The sequence below is a fragment of the Rattus norvegicus genome, chromosome 6 (assembly GCF_021556685.1).
Source record: "Rattus norvegicus strain SHRSP/BbbUtx chromosome 6, alternate assembly SHRSP_T2T, whole genome shotgun sequence".
NCBI lineage: Eukaryota > Metazoa > Chordata > Mammalia > Rodentia > Muridae > Rattus > Rattus norvegicus.
Window position 1 is genome coordinate 81,011,815 of NC_141539.1, and position 20,686 is coordinate 81,032,500.

General features: G+C 39.2%; 1 protein-coding gene across 1 annotated transcript in view; it reads right to left on the reverse strand.

The window, feature by feature from the left end:
* Positions 1 to 20,686, reverse strand: part of Slc25a21 (solute carrier family 25 member 21) — a 505,498-nt gene that overhangs the window by 464,545 nt on the left and 20,267 nt on the right.

Consider the following 20,686-nt stretch of genomic DNA (forward strand, 5'->3'; position numbering starts at 1 on the left):
GTACGAGACACACACACACACACACACACACACACACACTGGGGCTAGGCAGAGGAAAAGAAAAAGAAAGAGAGCATCTAAACACCACCAAGCAAGCACATACTCAGTAAACATTTGGACTATGCGTTACATGTAAGACCGCATGCTTCAATTATAGCATATGACAGAGACGACAACCGCTGGCTTCCACCTGTTTCTCAAGGGAAGCTTGGTAGTAACTGTCCACACCTAAATCAAACACACAGTATCTGGCCTTCATTAACCTACTATTAGCTGTAGATCTGAGGATAGTAAGAGCTCCCTGACAATGCCCATAGAAACACTTTATGTGCCTCTTACGACACTTTATGATCCATCCATACCAGAAAAAGTATCTTACTCCTTCTAAGTTCAACACTACATTTTAAGGTTTTGGACATGCCGTTGGAAGCCTTCGCTTGTCAGGCCTTTCCAAACTAACCAGAACATATCTTTTTAATAAAAAATAATAGCTATGTTCTCATTTTCAAAGTTTGTGATTAAAACCTACAGTGAAAGAGTCCAGCTGAGAAGAAATTTCCTTTTGGTTAAAAAAATAATATCATTCAATTTATCGGAACAATATGAAATGAAGATGTTGTTGTTGGGTCCTTCCCTTATGTGGGAAACCAAACAGAATTGCTGGCTTAGCTAAATCCATAAATTATTTGTCACGTAACATTTCAACAATAATTTTAAACATATAAAAGTCAAGGCACAAAAGAAAATCTTGCTATCTATGATAACCAAACTAAATAATTACACAACTTTATGTATGTTATTTCAGAGACCTAATAATTTCACACGTTTAAGTATTTCTTTTAATTATAGCAGGGACAGCTGTTTCAGGCATAGCTAGCAGAATGCCATGCTGTTCCAACTGCCATTCAGATCCGTAAGCATGGCAGCTTACTTTGCTAATCTTGGCTTACACATTTAAAAACAACTTACTAAGACTCAGTGATAAACACGGTACTGTTCTATTTTTCCCATGCTTTACAGCCTTAAAATTGTACTGCTCGATTGCTTTTGACTATTGACAAAGAGCACTGTTACCTGTTCTATTATTCGACACACAGCTAAAAGATGTGTGAGTCACTCTTCTTCCCTCCCTTAGGTTTGGAATGCAGGCTTAGCAGTGGGTGTGAGTGAAAGGAAGTAAATAATTCCTCATCCTCTAAACAGTTCTTCAGAGCATCAGCCCTGGATAAAGTCTCTTTCTTGTAGCCTAGTGCCCTCTCCCTCAAAAGGAGGAAATCATGAAGTGTATTCCCAGAGAACAAATTCATTTACCATATGATGCGGATCAGTAAAGGGTACTGAGTACTGGGAATGTAAAGTTAATTCTTCCTGTCAAAGCCTTAGGAAAATAATCACATCATAAACATCCCTCTCTCTCTGCACTTTAGAGTTGGCCCTAGTTTTGTTTTAGAAGTTGTTTTCTATATGTGCCTTAAACTGAGGTTCTTAGATGTCTACAGATGAGTAATTTAGTAGTAGCTTTATATAACAGATTTAATAAAAGATACATTAGAGCACTTGCTTATTCTCCATAGAAGAAAGATGGTAGAAAATAAAATCCTGGGAGATGAACTGAGCTTAACTAAAATGATAGTCTCCCTTACCAAGAATTTCAAGCTCCTTCCAATGGTGGAGCATTAGAGCCGAGGCTCAATACTGCCATCTCCTTCCAAAATGCAGAAATACAAGAAGCAATCTCGCTAACCAAATAACCTTTTTATGTTTGTTCTTCACAGAGGAAGGGCCAGCCGCTGAAGATGGTGTTTATAAGGTTTTCTGAATTAACAAATATTTTACAACTACAACATACTATTTTGTGTGTGTTTCTCCTCCTCCAAAGGAGAAACACATAGGTCACCTGTTAATGCTGTTATCAATAGCATTAGTTTTTATTTGGACAAGCTCGAAGTGTTGAGGTGATTGCTAAGGCATTACACAAAGCCAGTCGTAAGCGTGGACAAAGTAAATCATTATCCTATCTTTATTTTAAGGCTGTCCTATTCATTCCCTGACTAGAAACTAATTTTTTTTCTAATTTAACACCTTCAGCTCTATTAAAGTACAAAATCCTTTCCACAAAGACAAATTTGTATAGTATAATCAACTATTAAATCACAGCTTTTTGGGTTTTGTTTTTTGGTTTTTTTTTTTTTTTTTTTTTTTTACAGGTACAGTGACAAGTGTCTCGAAATGCCACTTTATGTCTGTTGACTCAGAATAAACCCTCTTTTCAGTCACAAAATACATGGTTATCCCTGTTTAGTCTCAATTCCCTTCCTAAGGGAATTTACAGATTTAACAAAGAAGAGAGCATTGTGCCAGAAAGAGGTCACCACCAAAGTGGGAGGGTGACAGGAAGTAAGGACTAGATTGAGCTTGAAAGAAAAGGTGGCTCTTGAGGAACTACTCCTACTGGATTCCTGATTGGGGTAAGAGTTGATGAAGACAATGGGCGACTCACTTGTGTCAACATCATGATGTGTATTCATACAAGCCTGTATGGTATGTAGCTCGACTGCTTGATGTGGACACTTGATACAATCAAAAAGGATGGTAAAGGTGAGGTGTATGAGGCTGCTGGTGGTGTGATATGACATAGTATCATATAATAAACATTTTTAAGAACAAATAGTAAATCAAGGATAACAATACAGTCAGATATGGTAACTATAATCCTATATCCCCAACCCTTGGGAGGCTGAGTTGAGAGGATCGTGAATTTGAGGCCAGCCTGGGCTACACAGTAATTTCCAGGCTAGCCCAGATTACAAGATAAGAATGTCTTTAAAAGAACAACAACAACAATAATAATAATATAATCCAAAAAACAATAAGGTGCATAGCAAAGTAAAGACAAAAGGCAGAAACATAGTTGTTAGCAAGTTTTACACACTTTAACTACTTGTATGTAGTAGAGGCTTTAAAATTTGTTGACTCTAATGTCATAGGTGTGTGATTCTAAGAATAATAATAGGACTTACAAGGCAAAACCAAATGTATAATGCGACACAGTGTTGAAAATCGTAAAATAGACATTGGGCTAGTGGAAACATACTGGAGCAGGACAGGAGTGTTCGCTGCACTTTCGAGTAACATAATTTTCCAAAGAGCAAAGGCACTAATTTGTAACTGCTGGTCCCAAACAGGTTATTACTACTGCAGCTATTCTCAGCTCCAAAGCAAAGAGGAATCAGGCTGAGAGAACCAAGTGAGATGCTTCTCCACTCCAGAGCAGGGTCTCCTCTGATCCTGTCCAACAGAGTGTGTCTCCTTCCTCTCGTACAGAGAAATCTATGTGTGAACCCTAGGAAAGCAGTGTATTACAATAGCTGCTGGAGAAGTTACTCACTGACATAGTGGCTTTCTTTGCTCTGCTGATGCACCAAAACCACGTCCTTAAGGGTGGGGATTAAATTCAAGGAAGGCTTTAGACTCAAAGGAAAAGGCTTTGCATAGCCAGTCTTGCCAACGACACGAACATAAAGGAGCCAATGCTCTGACTGATATGGTGGCGAGAGACTTAGATGCTTAGATATACAGAAAATAGGAAATAAAACATATTTCTGGAAATCTATCAAAAAACATATTTTATATAAATCCTAAGAATTACATTAAACTTTAGCCACAAAATAATATAATGTTTCACAGTTTTTAACTTGAATAACTCAAAACTTAAGTTCTCCTTAAAGTTTGACCTGAAATCAAGCTTTGAGGGAGCTTCCTTTTCCACTAATAACTGGGAATCTTTACATGAAAGTTAGTGAAGCAAATTACCTCCTCACCCACCACCTCTAAGTTTAATGAGACTGTTGTAAACAATTCGGGTTTAGACTTTTAATGAAAACACATACTCACAATTGATGTCACTCAAAAGAACCTATCTTGAAAAGGCATTATAAATTTTGTTTCTAAAGGAAAACGTAATATGTTCCTTAAATCACCATGGGGGCATGGTGCTGACATTGTGTTCCTCAGTGCTGCTTTTAGTTCTCTGAAACAGCCTGGGTAACTTAAAATCCTTCCTGCTGTATAAGAAAAGGAACAGAACGCCAACTCTGCAGATCAGAAGACGGGTGAGCTGCCCATCACCACCAACCAACTGTCTCACCTGCCCCTTGAATGAAAGCACACCCCTCGTGAGAGAGGGGTGTGGTGGACAGGAGAACGTGTCACTGCAGAGTAGGCCCACAGGGGTGAGCCACAGCCTGGAGCTTGCCTCCCTCCGACTCAGCCTCCGAACATGCTGCCCAGCCATGTGATAGCCTTCGTGCTGAGCAAGGACAGGATGCCCAAGAGGAAGAATGGTTCATTTTCTGGTTGGACCTCCTAGAAAGATCTCTAAGGTCAGTGCTGCCCACTGCTATCGATGGCTCACTGTTCCAGGCCATGTTGAAACTGTAGGGTCATGTCCATAGTCCTATAGCAGCTGGGAGCTATGTCAATGACCCTGGCCTGAGTTACCATTGATGACCATATGGATTTCCATAAGCCGTGCTTCTACAGGGGCCGTGATGATGTGAGTATCCTGTGCAACCACCTGAGGCCATGTTGAGGCCCACAATGTCTGGGTCTGTGTTTCTACTGCATCCAGTGGTCTGTGTTTGTGTCTGCAATCTGTACTACCACTGGAGGCCATGCTGATGTCTGTGGCAGGTGCTGTCACCAGAAACCGTGTATAAGTCCATGATCTGTGGTCCTGCTCCATGTAAAAGCCAAGGAAGCTATTTTTGCCATGGTATTAATGACTGCAGTCTTACAGTTGAGAGAGACATAGAAGGCTTCTGTGAGAACCCCTACTCCCCGCCCCCCTCCATCAAGTAACAGCATAGACAGAAAGCCATTGAAGAGAACTCTTAAAACCTGTGGTATAGATGCTAAACTGTGTACTTATCCACAGTTGATGGCTTCTGGCAGAGACGGGGGTGGGGAAAGAGTCAGTTTTCTTTAAGAGGATGGCCATTGGGAGTTTGACCATGCTCCAGTGAATATGTTCTCCCTCCTCCTCCTCCTCCTCCTCCTCCTCCTCCTCCTCCTCCTCCTCCTCCTCCTCCTCCTCCTCCTCCTGCAGGGGGCAAAGGGGAGGACTAGGAAGTGAGTTTGCTGGGATTCATAATGTGAAATTCCCAAATAATAAAAATATTATGAAAAGAAGACACTCCACACCACAGTCTATCCGTTGTCTATAAAGCACTGTTAAGAGGCACATTCCGAATTATGTGAACACAGTTGGCCAAAGAAAGGCACCAACATGTGGGAGTTTTTCTTGTTCCCTCTCCTTGACATTTGCAAATTAGAAGAATTCTCATTATAAGGTCCAGAAATGGCAGAACATTACTCAGAAGTATCATCATGTTAAAAGATAAAAGAATATGTATTCCGAAACTTGAAGAACAAAACTGTTCTAGCTGGTATAAGCATCAGCACGCACACCCACCCCTCTCTGTCGTTTCCTTTAATGATGAAAACTGGGAAGAATTCTGTGAGTGCTGTGACGATCCCTCACTTAAATGAGGACAGTCTGAGGCTCTTGAATAGGCCAAATATTTATTTTGCAAAATATTTTATGGGCATGGCCTGTTAACTTTAGCGACCCAAGGAAATACCAAAGGGCATACCAGTAGTGACTGAGCACCCTTTAGAAGTGATTTTTCAACCTTCTTTAAAAATTTTCACCATACTTTTTCTGGTCAAAAACCATAACAACTCCACTTCATTCTACACATAGTTCATGAAAACACTGAAAAATGAAACCCTCCTCTGTGATAGTCTTTCTATTGGTGATTACCTAATGCATAGTGGATTTTCCTCTGAACTATTATAAATTTGTTGAGCATGGTTCAATTAGTCTAGTGTTCATAGTCTCATTATTCCTTGAGTGGAAATAAAAGAATGTCAAGGCAAATGAGACGAGGAAGATATATAAAGTGAGAGAGATGCAGTGAGTCAACACTGTATATCTAAAAGTGTGTGTTGTGTTTATGAAAGATAGAGAAAGTAGGAGAGGAGAGGAGTAGAAGAGTACAGTAGAGGCCGGCCATGAGAGTGTGGAGAGAAGGGGGGAATGGAGAGAGAGGGGACAATGCGGGAAGAGGGTGGGAGCAAGAGCGAGAGCAAGAAAGAGCAAGAGAGTGAGGAGGGGGCAAACAGCCCCTTTTATACTGAGTCAGGCACACCTGGCTGTTGCCAGGTAACTGTGGGGGTGGAGCTTAGACAGAATGCTAACAGTGTGCAATTTGCCTTTAGGACACAGTGCTGAGGAAAATTCACAAGAGGTGACCCCTTCCCTTCTCAGCCACCTTAGCTCCTGCACTAATGCTTCCTACTTTCAAGAATAGTCACAAAGCCACGCCATTCACCACGTGTCTCCCAGAGTCAGGAGGAAAGTTTTGACCCCAAGTAAGAACAGCCATTCTCTTTTCCCCTTATCTCTTTACCCCTGTGCTCTCCTTTCTAGAGAAACAGAATTACTTCGTTTATCTTCAGAACAATGGGAATGGTGCCTTGCACTATTAGGTTTTCAAACCCCTGAGAGTTTCTCGCTGATGAGATCATGTTTAATTCCTCTAATTAATAATAAGCCCTCCCTTATGTTAACTATTTTATAACTCTCAGCTACAGATCCTAATCATACATATAGAGTTAGGATAAGGCTAGTCCACTTCTCATGTTATTAACCTTTATCATGCTCTACCCACCACTAATATCCTCCATAACAATGACTTCCAGGCCTTTGTGAGTCGTTTTAATGTATCTTGCATTCCATTGTCATCCACTTTAAAATTGTCCCATGGGAAGCACAAAAGCAAGCTGTGAGGACATCAATGTGAGGTCAGTACAAGAAAATAACGAAGTACACAGGGGTACAGCAAAAGGACAATCATCTGTCTTCTGATGCCAACATTTAATCATCAATATAATCATTGAGCAAATGCATACCAAAGGTTTACATAAGCCCCTCACTCCTGCTGTTCACTGTTTTCCGAGGTGTTCACTGAAGGACAAGCAAAGCTAATAATAGCAAACCTTGCTATATACAGCAAGTGTCATGTATTACACATGCACCATACAACACGTATCATGTATCACATACTTGATTTTCTGTGCTGTCTTATTCCGTATCCACAGTAGTCTTTTGGGGCACAAATTATCTTTGCATCGTTGTATAGGTGATAAAGCTGGAATGTAAAGAGTTTGCCCAAGCTTATTTGTTAAAGGCCAGAACTCTATCCAAGTCCACCTGATAGCTAAGTACTTTAAACAAAGATTACACAGGGAGGGAGGTAGAAGCAGCTGCATCTCTGAGTTCAAGGTTTATAGAGAAAGTTTCCGACCAATCTTAGCTGGAAATGAGACCCTGCCTCAAAAAGAAATAGATGATTTATAAATGATAGAATATGATAGAGATATAGGATAATAGAACAGCTTTAAAAGTCATTTTCATTATATCTGTTTAATCAGCTACGCATCTATTGAGAACTGCTTCCTGAGTAGATTTTCAGATTTAAATTCTCTTGTTGTTGCTGCTGTTTTGTTTTCATTTGGTTTTTGGGTTTTGGGTCTTTTTGTTGTTGTTGTTTTGTTTTGTTTTGTTTTGTTTGTTTTTTGGGTTTTTTTTGTTTTGTTGTGTTGTGTTTTTCTTGAGGCCTGGTCTTACCTGGTAGCCCAGGCTAGCCAGGAACTCATGGCACAGCCCAGGTCAGCCTCCTACCTGTATATTGTGACCCTCCTACCTTAGCCTACCTTAGAGTGGTGGGACTACAGGAATGAGCCTCTGTGGGGAATAGAGCAAACCCTGAGTGAAAGTGTATCAAGGAGCCAATGCCTCAGCCTCATAATAATTATAAAGCCTTACCCAGTGAGGTTCACAGGGTGGCAAACTTTCCTCTGGAGCCCAAGTGAGAGGGGTTAGGAGCTTACAGACCCTAGCTGCTGAGGCTCTCCCTAGTGTTTACAGCCCAGGGCAGCTCAGAGACCTCCCACTTAGCCTTGCTTAACATCCCTCCCCAGGGCAACAAACACTGACAGGTTCCAGGTTGTGGCCCTACTAGGTGCAGCTTTATCAGAGTGTGCATATTCCACCTGACCCCGGCTTTTGTGTACATGTGTACACAAAAATTCCCTCCCATCCTTAGACAGGGCTCCGGGACCCAGGCTATATAGGACGTGGTTCACACCTAAATTCCTTATTTGGGGAAAACAAACTGCCTAACTCCAGTCTAGGTCTAGATTGCTGAGCTGGCTGGGACTTGATTGTAGCATATTCCTTCCTTTTAGTGCTGAAGGAATTAATGACAGCCAGCATGAGGTAGCCATTTGCTAAGTGCTAGGCAGACTAAAATCAGCATAGTCTAATTAACCCCTCTCTGTCAAGGTGCTGCTTACTCTGTGAGGTAAGTAAACAGTCTGCAAACTAGTCATATAGGAGATATTCAAAATACAATACAGTACCCAGTCAGAACATCTCCATGTGGAAGCTTGGAGTGTAGCCAGATAAATGAGTTACATATTATAGTTCGAGGGCTACAGCATCTGAATTCTGTGTAGTTCAGACAGAAAAAAAGGAATTCTGTTCTTATATATCAGCGACACTTCCTCAGAACCTCTGCATTTCTTCTCCCTTTTGTCTAGTATTAGGAGTAGTCTAAATGTCTTACCAGCTTTCTTGACCCAATAATTCAGAAGGCATTTCCCCAAATGTCAGCTATCATAACTTCAAAATGGCCTCAAATTCCTCCTCTGAAAAATAATTTGTATGCTTATGGATATAGATCTATATGTACTAGGTAACAATTTGTTACTATGCCTTCTTTGGAATCTAGGATTGAATAAACACATACTTTGCTAGAGAGTAATTCTGGGACAAAGCATGTGCGGTGAATCTTTACGTCTTATATTTGTGGATATCAGGAGATTATTTTTACATTATTATTATTAGTGCAAAAGAATGTTAAAAATGTAAGTTGGTTGTTTTCTAAAGCGTTTCGGTAACTAAAGACTTCAGCATTTAGGAAAAGAAAATAGAAAAATTATTGCAAAGTGGTCCAAGTTATTTCTTGGGGTAATTTAATCCCCAAGATCAGGAAGTAGAGAGTAGCAACACTGAAGGGGAGCCAAACCTGGTGAGTGTGCTTGGGACTAATTGTCTGCTTAATTCTTCGGTTTCACTCACCAACAACTGAATGAAAACAAGAAGCTGTAGCTGATAAGAACGGAATGTTCAAGCAAAGAATGTGACTTCCTCTGTTTAAAACAAGGAAAAGCACTGCAAACTATGTCACCTATCCTGGTGTCAGATGAGACTCCCTCTACCCCAACTCCCCAATTCTACTATTTAACAGTAAAATAAATAAGTAAATAAAATGGGACAAAAACAATATAGTATAGTCAGACAGGGGGGTTGATTAAAATAAGAACTAAATATTGCACCTAAGTTTCACTTTAAGCCAGGCATAGTAGTGCACACCATGCCTTTTAATGCTATTTGATACAAGGTGGGTCTCAAACCCAGTCCGAGTTCCAGGCCAGCCAGGTCTACACAGTGAAACCCTGTCATTCAGGCAACATTGTTAAAGAGACGGAAAGATTGTAAGAGCCAAAGGACTGAGAATCCTGCTTTGAGATAATGTCTTCAATACACAACAGGGAAGCTGCACTCATTAAAAATCTCACTAAGGTAGCCAAGGAAGACAATGGCAATACCAGGTGATATGCCAGTGTAGAGTGGAGCAATCCCATGATGCTCCACCTTTAAATGAAGAGCTACAGGCAATGACTACTGAGAAAGAGCCAGTCAGTCTTTTCCAGGGATGAACCCCCTAACTGGTTGTCCAATACAAAATGGCCAGCTCTAAACATATATGTATGAATAACATGGATTTAGCAGGCTCTCTATATTTTATATACATATGTACATATTGTGTGTGTGTGTATAAGACAATAATTATGGGGGAAAAAGGTTATGAATTTGAGGAGGAGGTAGAAAGTGACATTGGAAGACTTTGTGGAAGGAGGAACAGGAAAAATAATGTAAACACGGTGCTCACAAAATTCTAAAAAAAAAATAAATTCTAAAAAAAATCAATTTAAAAAGTAAATCTATACTCATAATGTAAAATGACATATAGTGTTATATGAAACTGTATAAAATATATATAATAATACTATAAGTGTATTTATAAACACATAATCTAAAAGCTCTAAGAAATATATCAAAATCATGCTTATCATTGAGTGGTAGAATAACCAATTCTAATTTTCTTCATAATGAATTTTTAAAGTTTCCAAATTAAGTTACATTGGTTTTAAAATAATAGTCCCTTTAGATTATTTCCTATTTGTTTTTCATGCAGAGAACAAAATCTGGAACCTAGAGTGGTAAATGCATGTTCTACTTCATGTCTTCTTTCCTAAGGACAGAGCTGTAGGCAGGCCTGTGACTGTCCCCTCAAGTTACATTCACCATTAGGTAGATTTTCCCCTATGAACTGTTAGCCAAACAGAGCCAAAATTTAATCCTGATATGTGGCCATGCTATAATGCTTTCCTTCTTGAGGGAAGACCCTCTGTTGTGGGAAGTGTCACCAATGTACCAGTCTAGGGAAAACAGTGCCAGGGACCGAGACAATTGCCACTGAGCTGGAAGAATCTGGGGATAGGTAGATGCCAGGCTTCCAAATCTCTAGCTGGTTATTCTCCTCAAATAACCATGTGCCCTTGGCCAATCACAACTCAGAGGGTCAGTTTCCACATGTACAGAATTGGGGAATGAAATGATTTACTTGTTTAAAGACTGATCTGACAAGAACACAACTTGAATGTATTAATATTAGAAAGTCACATATCAATCAAAATCCTATTTTGGTTTAGTGTTAATTAAAATTTTGTCATACAATATATATATTGATCATGTGTCCCCCCTCCACCTCCTCCTAGACCCTCCTAGCTCCCTACCCCCACAGCCTCATGTTCTGTCTCTTCTACCTCTGCCTTTCTCTGTGAAAGTATTCTTCAATGACCCAAAACCCCACAGTCTATCAGCCTCTAGTGTGGTGCCAGCTAGAAGTGTGTTTTCTGAAAAACCTTTTTACCTTCTTAGGCCACCGTAAAACAAAGCAGAAAGGTATGATTTCTAGGTCCTACGGTTCTGGATTCAAATAAGGGCTCAAGGGAAACAAAGGGAAGTAGCATAAAATGACTTAAAACAAATGTAACTTTTCCAACATTTTACGCTGGTTAGATTTTATTCAGTTGTGTTATTTGGTAAAGGAATCACTGGTAGAAACTTGAAGTTAATGGTAGGACTGCTAATGATTTTTTTTAAGAGAAAATAATTATGGTTATGTTAAGAAGCAGAAAATCAGTTACTCGAGTGTTAACGTTCACATATTAATTAACTCAAAGACCTATTAGCATTTTCTGAAAACTAGAAAATGTTAAAATGTTACTTTATAAGTTATGATTAGTACTGTTCTTTTGGGTAGGGATGCATTGCTGTGACCAAAACACATGCCAAAAGCAACATAAAGGGTTGAGATGCATCTGGGTCACAGTTTCAGCACAATTTCAGCTCAATATGGTAATGGGATTTCTTCAGCCAGCAGGAGCAAGAGGACGGGCACTTTACACTGGACCAGCCAGGAAGCAGAGACCATTGCCAGAGCCAGGGGCAGTTATAATCTTCAAAGGTCAGTCCCTAGTGACCTATTTCTGCCAGGCACAACTTGTTCAAAGCATATGCCTGTGAGGTACATTCCAGATTCAAACCACTAAAATGGGCTAGAACCAGCAGTCTCCTGTAGATGATTACAGTGGTTAGAAAACCCTTTTTTCTGTTTTAAATGACTCCTAGTCTGTATACCAATTAAATATTTATAAGTTTATAGTCTAGTACTGTACAGAAGAATCAAGTAGAACATACAGTAATTTAGTTAATTTAAGACTGCCCAAATACCATGCCCAGATTTCATTGTATTGAGTATGTATCAAAAAGAAACTCCAAAAATGTAATAATTCAAAAGAAACCTTCTATTTCTCACACAAATTAAAAGCGATAGTATTTTCCAGTTATGGTGGAACCACTGAATGACAATCATCTTCAAAGATATGGCTCATATATGGTCTCAAATTTTACATCATATTTCCTTTTTGTCTTATACATAAGTTAAGGAGCTGGAGCTGGAACTAGAGAGACGGTTCAGAGAGTAAACGTGCAGGTCAAAGTCTGATGACCTGAGTCTGATCTCACAGTCGTAGAAAACAAGTCTTACAAGCTGTCCTCTGACCTCCACATGCAGGCTGTGGCACACACATGCACACACACACACACACACACACACACACACACACACACGACTTTTCAGTGGACAACTCACTCATTCTTTTATCCATTTCTTCATTCGAGGAAGAAAACAGAAGTTTTGGATGCACTGCAAAGTGGTCTAGGCGGTCTTAAATATTGCCTGTCTGATCTTCTAATCATAAGTTAGGGCACTGCTCCACTCTGACCTGGTCAGTAGCTGTTCTCTCTGCACATGTGCTGTATGTATACCACAGGAATTAACAAGGACTATGATGAACATTAGCTGTGTTGTTTCATGCTGGCTACTTACCAACAAGTTAACGACGCACCATTACAAAACCACCAGTCAAGTCTCGCAATACTGTGGCTTTACCAGAGCCACTGACAGAGAATTTGAACATTTTCAATGCTAAGGAAAGAAATTCTTTTGTATAATTTATTTGACTATTCATAAACCATTTCTCCTTGATTTCTGTTTATGATACCAGAATACAATTGCTACTGTCCATTTCACACTACAATTATTGAGATATTGAAAATAATTTATAAGAAGGGAGACTAGGGAAGTACACATTTTATGCTTTTGTAAAATTTATACAACAAGTACAACATATCATAAAAGGCTATGTCACATTGATTTCTACATGGTTACTATGTTCAATTACAGTAAAAAGTTTATGTGAGCATGACAGTTTATTCAATGTATTATCACTTACAAAGTGACTGCTAGAAACAGGGCCCAGGCCAGCATTCAACACATTAATCATCTCCCTGTCCTCGTGGAAATTCCAAGGACATTAACCACCCTTGCTTATAAAACCCAAGACTGTCAATAGTTCAGTTCTCAGAGTTCTCTAAATGCTTTTGCTGGGAGTTAATCAACTCTATTTTTACAGCAAGTGAATGGTTTAAACATGGCCTTTGAAACTAATTTTACCTGAAATAAAAATGGCTATGGGAAACAAAAACATGTTTTTCTACAATAATAATATGGAAATATGCTTGTCCAACTCAACCCTGGTTCTGAGAACATGTCTCTCCTATGATAAAAGTCAGGGAAAGGAAAGTGAGAGGATTTTATGCTAACACAGAACCAGGCAATAACATAACCACTGTCTACTGATCGACAAGTCGGTCTCAGACATCTCACAGTCATCACCCTGTAAACACTGCATTTTGGGGTTTTTTGGTTGTGTTGTTGTTGGGTTGGTGTTGTTGCTTTGGTACAAAGCACTTGAAAATTAACCTGAGCATATACAACAATGTCAGAATCCTGCTAAAAGAATGTCTGACCCCCAAACATTCCAGCCTTCTATTCACCAGCTAAGTCTACAAAGACTAGACTTGTGTGCTTATGGGGATAGCTATCATCTGACTGAAATTTTCTATGGTTTCAACTTATGGGCACAATGAATTTCCAGATAATCTCAGATTTTATCACCATTGTATCCAGACCTTTGTCTTTGATGTGCCAAACATCATACCCAATGACAAAAAGCTGAAAGAATAGGAGACAATTACCAAAAATTGAGAGACGTGGAATAAGTCTGAAACTTCTATTTTTAAAAAGATCAAAAGTCTTATAACCTCTGTCAAATTCGACATAAAACTTAAAAACACCAGAATCAGTTCTGCAAATGTAAATGTCTCTTTTATTTCCTCAGATGAAGGGATGAGATGAGAGTGAATTTTACCCAAGCTGTGTTAATACTTCGCTTAGGTTGTGCCTAAAACATTTCTTTCTCCATACTAAGGATCCCTAAGCCTAGAAGCTTGTAGATTTTGTACAATCTAATCTTCCAAGCTGACTGATTCAATTCAGTTTCTCTTGGCTTCTAACTAAATTGCTCTGCTTGGCCTCATATGTTGGCAATATGTTCTAATCTTCTGGCTCCTTTTTATTTTCTAGCTTGTTCTTTGTTCACCTGTGTCTAGTTTTTTCTCTCTGCAACTTGACTGTGAGAACTATCGTGACCAAACTGCCATATATACCCCATCCTCCCTCTTTGCTCTTAAGTAGCTTCTATTTCCTGTGCTGTTCTCATGTGAGTTGGGGATAGCCTATCTCTGACTCATTCTGTCAAATCTTTCTCTGATTCATCACTTTGTCTGCCCCTCAATTAGATGTTACTTTCAAACATGACTTTTTTCTACAAATTAACCTTACCTTCATTGTTAGGGATGTCTGTATTTCAATAAGATTATATAGCAATCTATGTTCTGACCAGATGATTTGTACCATATAGAAGGTCTTTAGGTGTGATTCCTTGCCAGAGCAACCATGTTGCTGAATTAAAATTTCTCTACAAGTTTTATTTCTACCTGTATAATTCAGTGCTGAGTTTTGGATGATGATAGAACTTGTTCTATAAAGAGATACACTGACAGGGAAAGCCATATAAAATTAATTAATGTTACCCAGCCAGCGGTAAGTACACACCTTTAATCCCAGCACTCAGAAAGCAGAGACAGGGGAATTCATAGGAGATAAGACCAGTCTGATCTACAGAGTGTGTTCCAAGGCAGTCAGGGCTATATAGTCTTTAAAAACCCAACACACACACACACACACACACACACACACACACACACACACACAGTGATTTTGAACTTCCAGCCTCAAAACTGTGAGGAAAGGAATTGTCTTAAATGTCTTAAATAAAAACTCTGTTCCTCAGAAAGAATTTATCTGTGGAAGTGAGCCGTGAGTTCCTTCAGATAATATCATTTTGAGGTGTTAATACAAAAGGAGCCCCCAAACCTAATAAAAATATTCTAGTCAATAGGGCCTATTGTTCTTTATTTTAAGCACAAAGGCATAATCAATTGGTACTGTGCAATGCAGTGACTACTTGCCACATGTGGCCACTTAAGTTAATAGGATGAGATAAAACTACAACTTAACTTTCTGAATTTCTCTGGCCACATTTCAAGTACGCATCAGTGACCTGTAGCTTGTGTGTTGAATGCTATTTCCATGAAGATACAGTATTTCTATCAATGAAGAATGGTCTACTGGAAGGTGCTAGTTTAAAAGAATAAAATGCAGAGAATCGTTGCTTCCATTTAAAGAAACCCCCAATTCTTATCCAACTGACTTCATAACACTCACAAAATGATGGCTACACCCTAAATTCTCAGAAACACCATTTTCTTGGATTCACAACTCCAGAGACTGAACTGGTGGCTTCATCATGGTCAGCACCTCGTCTGGGCAGAGTATTATCCTGAACTCTCTGTTGGAGAGAGTTATAATTCATACTACCTTTGTCTGGATCAGAACACGGAAAACCACGTCACTCCCCTTTCAGCAATGATCCCAACTAACCGCTGTTCCTTCTCAGACTGTCCTTTCGTGACTATGAAGCACATTTCTCGCCAGCAGCAGTCTGTCCTTGGAGACGACCATAGTAAGCCCGGAGATAATAAAACGATGAATGTGGAATAGAGAATGGCTGTGAACTCCTCCACATCCCTTACTCAACCACTGATACATAAAACATTGTATTAAACTATTTTCACATAGCAAATTAAATGAACATAGTTCACCTAGAAGACAGACAGCCCTCAAATTACATTTACATCTTTAAAATATGATAAAATATGAACTCAATATCAGTCCTAAGTCTATAAAAACTACAAAGAATGAAAACAAAACTGAGTCCTGCCATTACAACGGTCTGGATTCACTGTATGCCAGACTGAGAGAAGAGTGACATCATGACATACTTCTTTGGAGACAGATAATATGGTGTGCCCTGTGTTAACACGCAGACTCTGTCTTGACCGTTTTTCACTTTTCTAACTATAAAAAGCATAAGCAGCGTGTTGGTGCCTAAAGCAGAAACATGAATACAAGCAATAAAGTATATTACATGGATGCAAACAGGACAAAAACTCTTTTATATAAACAAAAATCACAGGAAACTATTCTTCGAGAATGTATAGCAGCCTGCACATACTATATGGCTCTCACAAAGGCTTCGAAAAGACTTAGAGCTGAAGGTTTGGTGGTTTCTCATTAAGCTCCTGGCAGTTGTATTTCAAAATTAAGTAGTTTATGGCACACATACTCTAGAGGCATTCTCCTGCTTGATTAGATGAGGCAACAATGCAGTGTGGATGTGAATTCTAAACAGATGGGGAAAATAACCATAGAAAAAGAGATGATGACTTTGGCCACACTGTAAAAGGCTTCTTCTAATGGGCAAACAAAATAGACTTCAATGAAAAAGTTAAAGCGATGCACCGCTAAAAACAAAAGGGCATGGTTAAGTTCCCTACTGCTATGGAGAAAGGAAGGCCAAGAGAGGAGGAAGGGACACAGTGGGGGGCAGGGGTGTCTAGGCTACGGGAAGTTACAATTTCTTAATTAGAGTTGTAGTTACACAAGTTAGTACGCTGAATAATTTAACAATCTCTAGATTTGTGCATATTGATGTACATATGTTAGACTTATTTTTTTTAGTATAAGTACTTAAATGTCCCTGTCTTTCAACAAAGAATATAGAGGATAACTTCAAAATCTGGGGGTTTTTATGGAAAAAGCAACAAGACAGGAATTTGTGTAGTGAGACACTAGAGTGTGTCATTGGGTCAGACACATGCTGTTTTATTTTTTTTAATGGAGTTCTTTTGTAAACATTCTGCTACGGCATTAACCCAAGATCACTGGTACACACCAAGCAAGATGTTCTGGTTATCTCAAACTACCAGCAGCTATGTGTCATCCTCAGAGATGTGAAGCACAGACTGCATCAGCAGTATTCTGTCAGCAGTGAGGGAAGTGTCTCTCAGCCCTTTTCCAGTACCATTCACACTAATGCTAATTCAAAAGCGGGTGACTGACTATCTAAATTAACCACAGGGAATAGGTAGCTAGTTTAAGTCGGTGGTCCACTTCCCCACTCAGTGGAAATACCTGCGGAGGTTTTAAAGCACTGACACTTGAGATTCAGATTTAATTAACATCAGACATGACCTGGTACTTGAGATGTCTCTCCTAACTCGACAGATGATTCTAATGAACAGCCACGGATGAAAAACACTGTTCAGATTAAGATTTAGGATGACAGTCTGTCACAAAGCTCTTTCAGATGCAGAGAATGGGAAGAAGACAAATATGAAAATAAGCAAAAAGGACTGATACTTAGAATCAACATGCTAGATTACAGATTTATGGTCATACTGAGAGATCAGATAAGATCTGTGGTTTGCAGCCTCAGGAAGTCTCCATCCACACATGAACTTAACTTTGTTTGTTTGGACCTCTTCTTTGGCTTAGGAAAGCCAGTGCCATTCATTCCGATAGTAGCTAACCGTTTCGATGATTGACTTACTTCTACAATGCTTTAAAGGGAGAAGAGTCATAATTATTTCCATAATAGCCCTTTTATTCTCTTCAATCCTAAGTGATGGAGACATTAAGGATATTGTCTGGCTAGTAAAGCACTTTGAAAAATGATAATAAGGTAATTAGGAAAATAGGGAACTAATAGTATTTTTATCTTCAACACAGAAAAGTAATTGAGTACTATGCAGAAGACAAACTTTTTGCACTGACTCCTTGTAACCTTCAAAGCAATCCCATGAAACTTCTGTTTTCATTACTCCAAAAATGCAGGAATGTCAAAGTTCCATGGTCAACAGAACTTGATAAGGTTACCTTGTAGCTGGCCTTTGCTACTCTGGGTTCTTCTTTTTCCTACCCTTTACTAGAGAAACAAGAATAGAGGGGACAGACAAATTCGGAAATTCCCTGAATCTACTTTCTTTCCTTTTGTTTCTTCTTTGGCCACTAACAAACTGCAACCAGCCTCCCTAACGGACAAACAACCGCTGACTGTATCTCTCGAGATGCGAGTTTACGCACCCTCTGAAAAGTTCCCAGAATTCCAGACATTACACAATTGCTGGCAAAGCCATGCTTTTATTAGAGCACGAAGCGAATCACAGTCAGCTGCTCATGGTCAGCTGCTGCACACTGTGCACATCGCTGCACCTAGGATTAAGACAAAAGCACATTCTTACAGCATTTCTGTGTTTTTTAGAGGAAGCAAAATTTCATAATTCTTTAAAATGTCACTACCTTACTTCTTAATAAACAGAGGCACTGGGTTTTGAAGCCAAGCAACCAGGTTCTTAACAACTTAACAAACAGCGCCTTAAGAGCTGCGAACTTGGGAAAGGAGGAAGGGAGCAATGTTACAAATGCGCATGCGCAGTGTGTTTGTTAAATGAATCTTGAAGGACTGACTTAGGAGGCTTGACAGCCAGTGTTGTCATCCTTGTAAAAAATCTGTGGGGGCTGGAGAGATGGCTCATGAGTTCAATTCCCAGCAACCACATGGTGGCTCACAACCATCAGTAAAGAGATCTGATGCCCTCTTCTGGTGTATCTGAAGACAGCTACAGTGTACTTATATATAATAAATAAATAAATCTTTAAAAAAAAAATCTGTATGAACCCCAAACCATGATGGTCAGGAAAAGGCTGGCCCTAGAGGTGAGGGATAGTTTCGGTGAGAGGCACGCAAAATAGAACAAGGCAGTAATATACTCATGAGAATTAAAAAGTGATGCTTAATAAATAATAACAGAGGGGCTGGAGAGATGGCTCAGTGGTTAAGAGCACTGACTGCTCTCCCAGAGGTCCTGAGTTCAAATCCCAGCAACCACATGGTGGCTCACAACCATCTATAATGGGATCCGATGCCCTCTTCTGATGTGTGTGAAGACAGCTACAGTGTACTCACATATATAAAATAAATAAATAAATCTTAATAAATAATAACAGAGAAATTAACGAAAATGAGTCTCTATAATCATCATGCCAAACTTCAATTTATGTGGAAAAACATGTGAAAATTTTTTCAAGTACTCCTAGAATTTTGAGCAGCCCTGGGTAAAATGGTGATCCTAAAGTCTTTAATGGCAGGGCTGTGATCACAAAGGAAGTGTGCTAACAGAACTTTCCTCACTGTTGAGTGCCAACCACTTCGTTAGATTTCATGCTCTGAACTTGAAAAACATATATTCCAGAAAGACATTTTTAAAAACATCTATGGAGTGTTTACTGATAGATTTCCTTGAAAGGAGCCTCAAAGTCAAACTCAATATTTTCCATCCTTTCTATAACTTCTGCCCTTGTACCCTCAGCAAATCCACACAACATCATTTTATTGGATCACTTCACTCCACATAGATGCCTTCTTTAAATGTAAATCCTAAGGGACCCACGTCATTGATCAGACAAGTGTAAATATTTATACCTTTTTCTGCACATAATTCAATAATTTGTTGAAGAGAGAAGATGATATATTCGTATAATTTTGTGTGAGGTTTTCGAATCATACTATTCAGGCTTGAAGGCTATCACTGACCATGTGTGCAATAGTCACTTAATGTTCTCATTTTCTGTATCTTTAAAATGTATTATTATCGTTAATTAATTATTAACAAGTTCCTCGGTTTCTGCTCTAATCTTATAAATCCGAATAAATGTTAACTGCTTTAATAATACTGTAATGCAAATAACTCAGTACCATTCGCATGATAGTGCAGTAGCTGATTGATCTTGAATTTGTGCAGTAATGTTATCTGTCTTAATACATATGTTCTGTAGTTGTCTGAGGGATGGAAGGATATGTCTCTCAACAAAAATGACTTATTCTGGCTTGGTTTGGAGACAAGTTTCACTGTGTGGGTATCCGAAGGGGGCTTAGAACTCATTATGTAAACCAAACAATCACCTACTCCCAATCCTGTAGTCTTGGCTTCGAAAATACTAGGATTATAGATTAATCAGAGGTTTTGAATCATGTCTAACACAGAATTCTACCCTACTACAGGTGACTTAGAAACAAACCTTGAAAGACAAGAGAAACACTCCAATCTCCGGAGCACAGCCGTCACTTCATTTCATGCTGTGTCTGCTATTTAAAAAAAAAAAAAAATTCAGGGGCTGGAGAGAGGGCTCAGTGGTTAAGAGCACTGACTGCTCTTCCAGAGGTCCTGAGTTCAATCCCAGCAACTACATGGTGGCTCACAACATCTGTAATGGGATCTGATGCCCTCTTCTGGTGTGTCTGAAGTCAGCTACAGTGTACTCATGTACATAAATATAAATATTAAAAAAAGTTCAGACATTGATTATAATGATTTCACCAAGGTATCACTTTATCTCACTTTGAAATTCATCAAAAAAAAAGTAAGTCGGTGATAAAAAGACATGAATCTGAGTAGCCTTTAGACCCATGCATGACTGTGAACTGAGGAAGAAGTATACAGTTGATACTCACCTAGAATTGAGCTTTGTGAATACGGGAAACCATTGTCCTCCTTTTGATA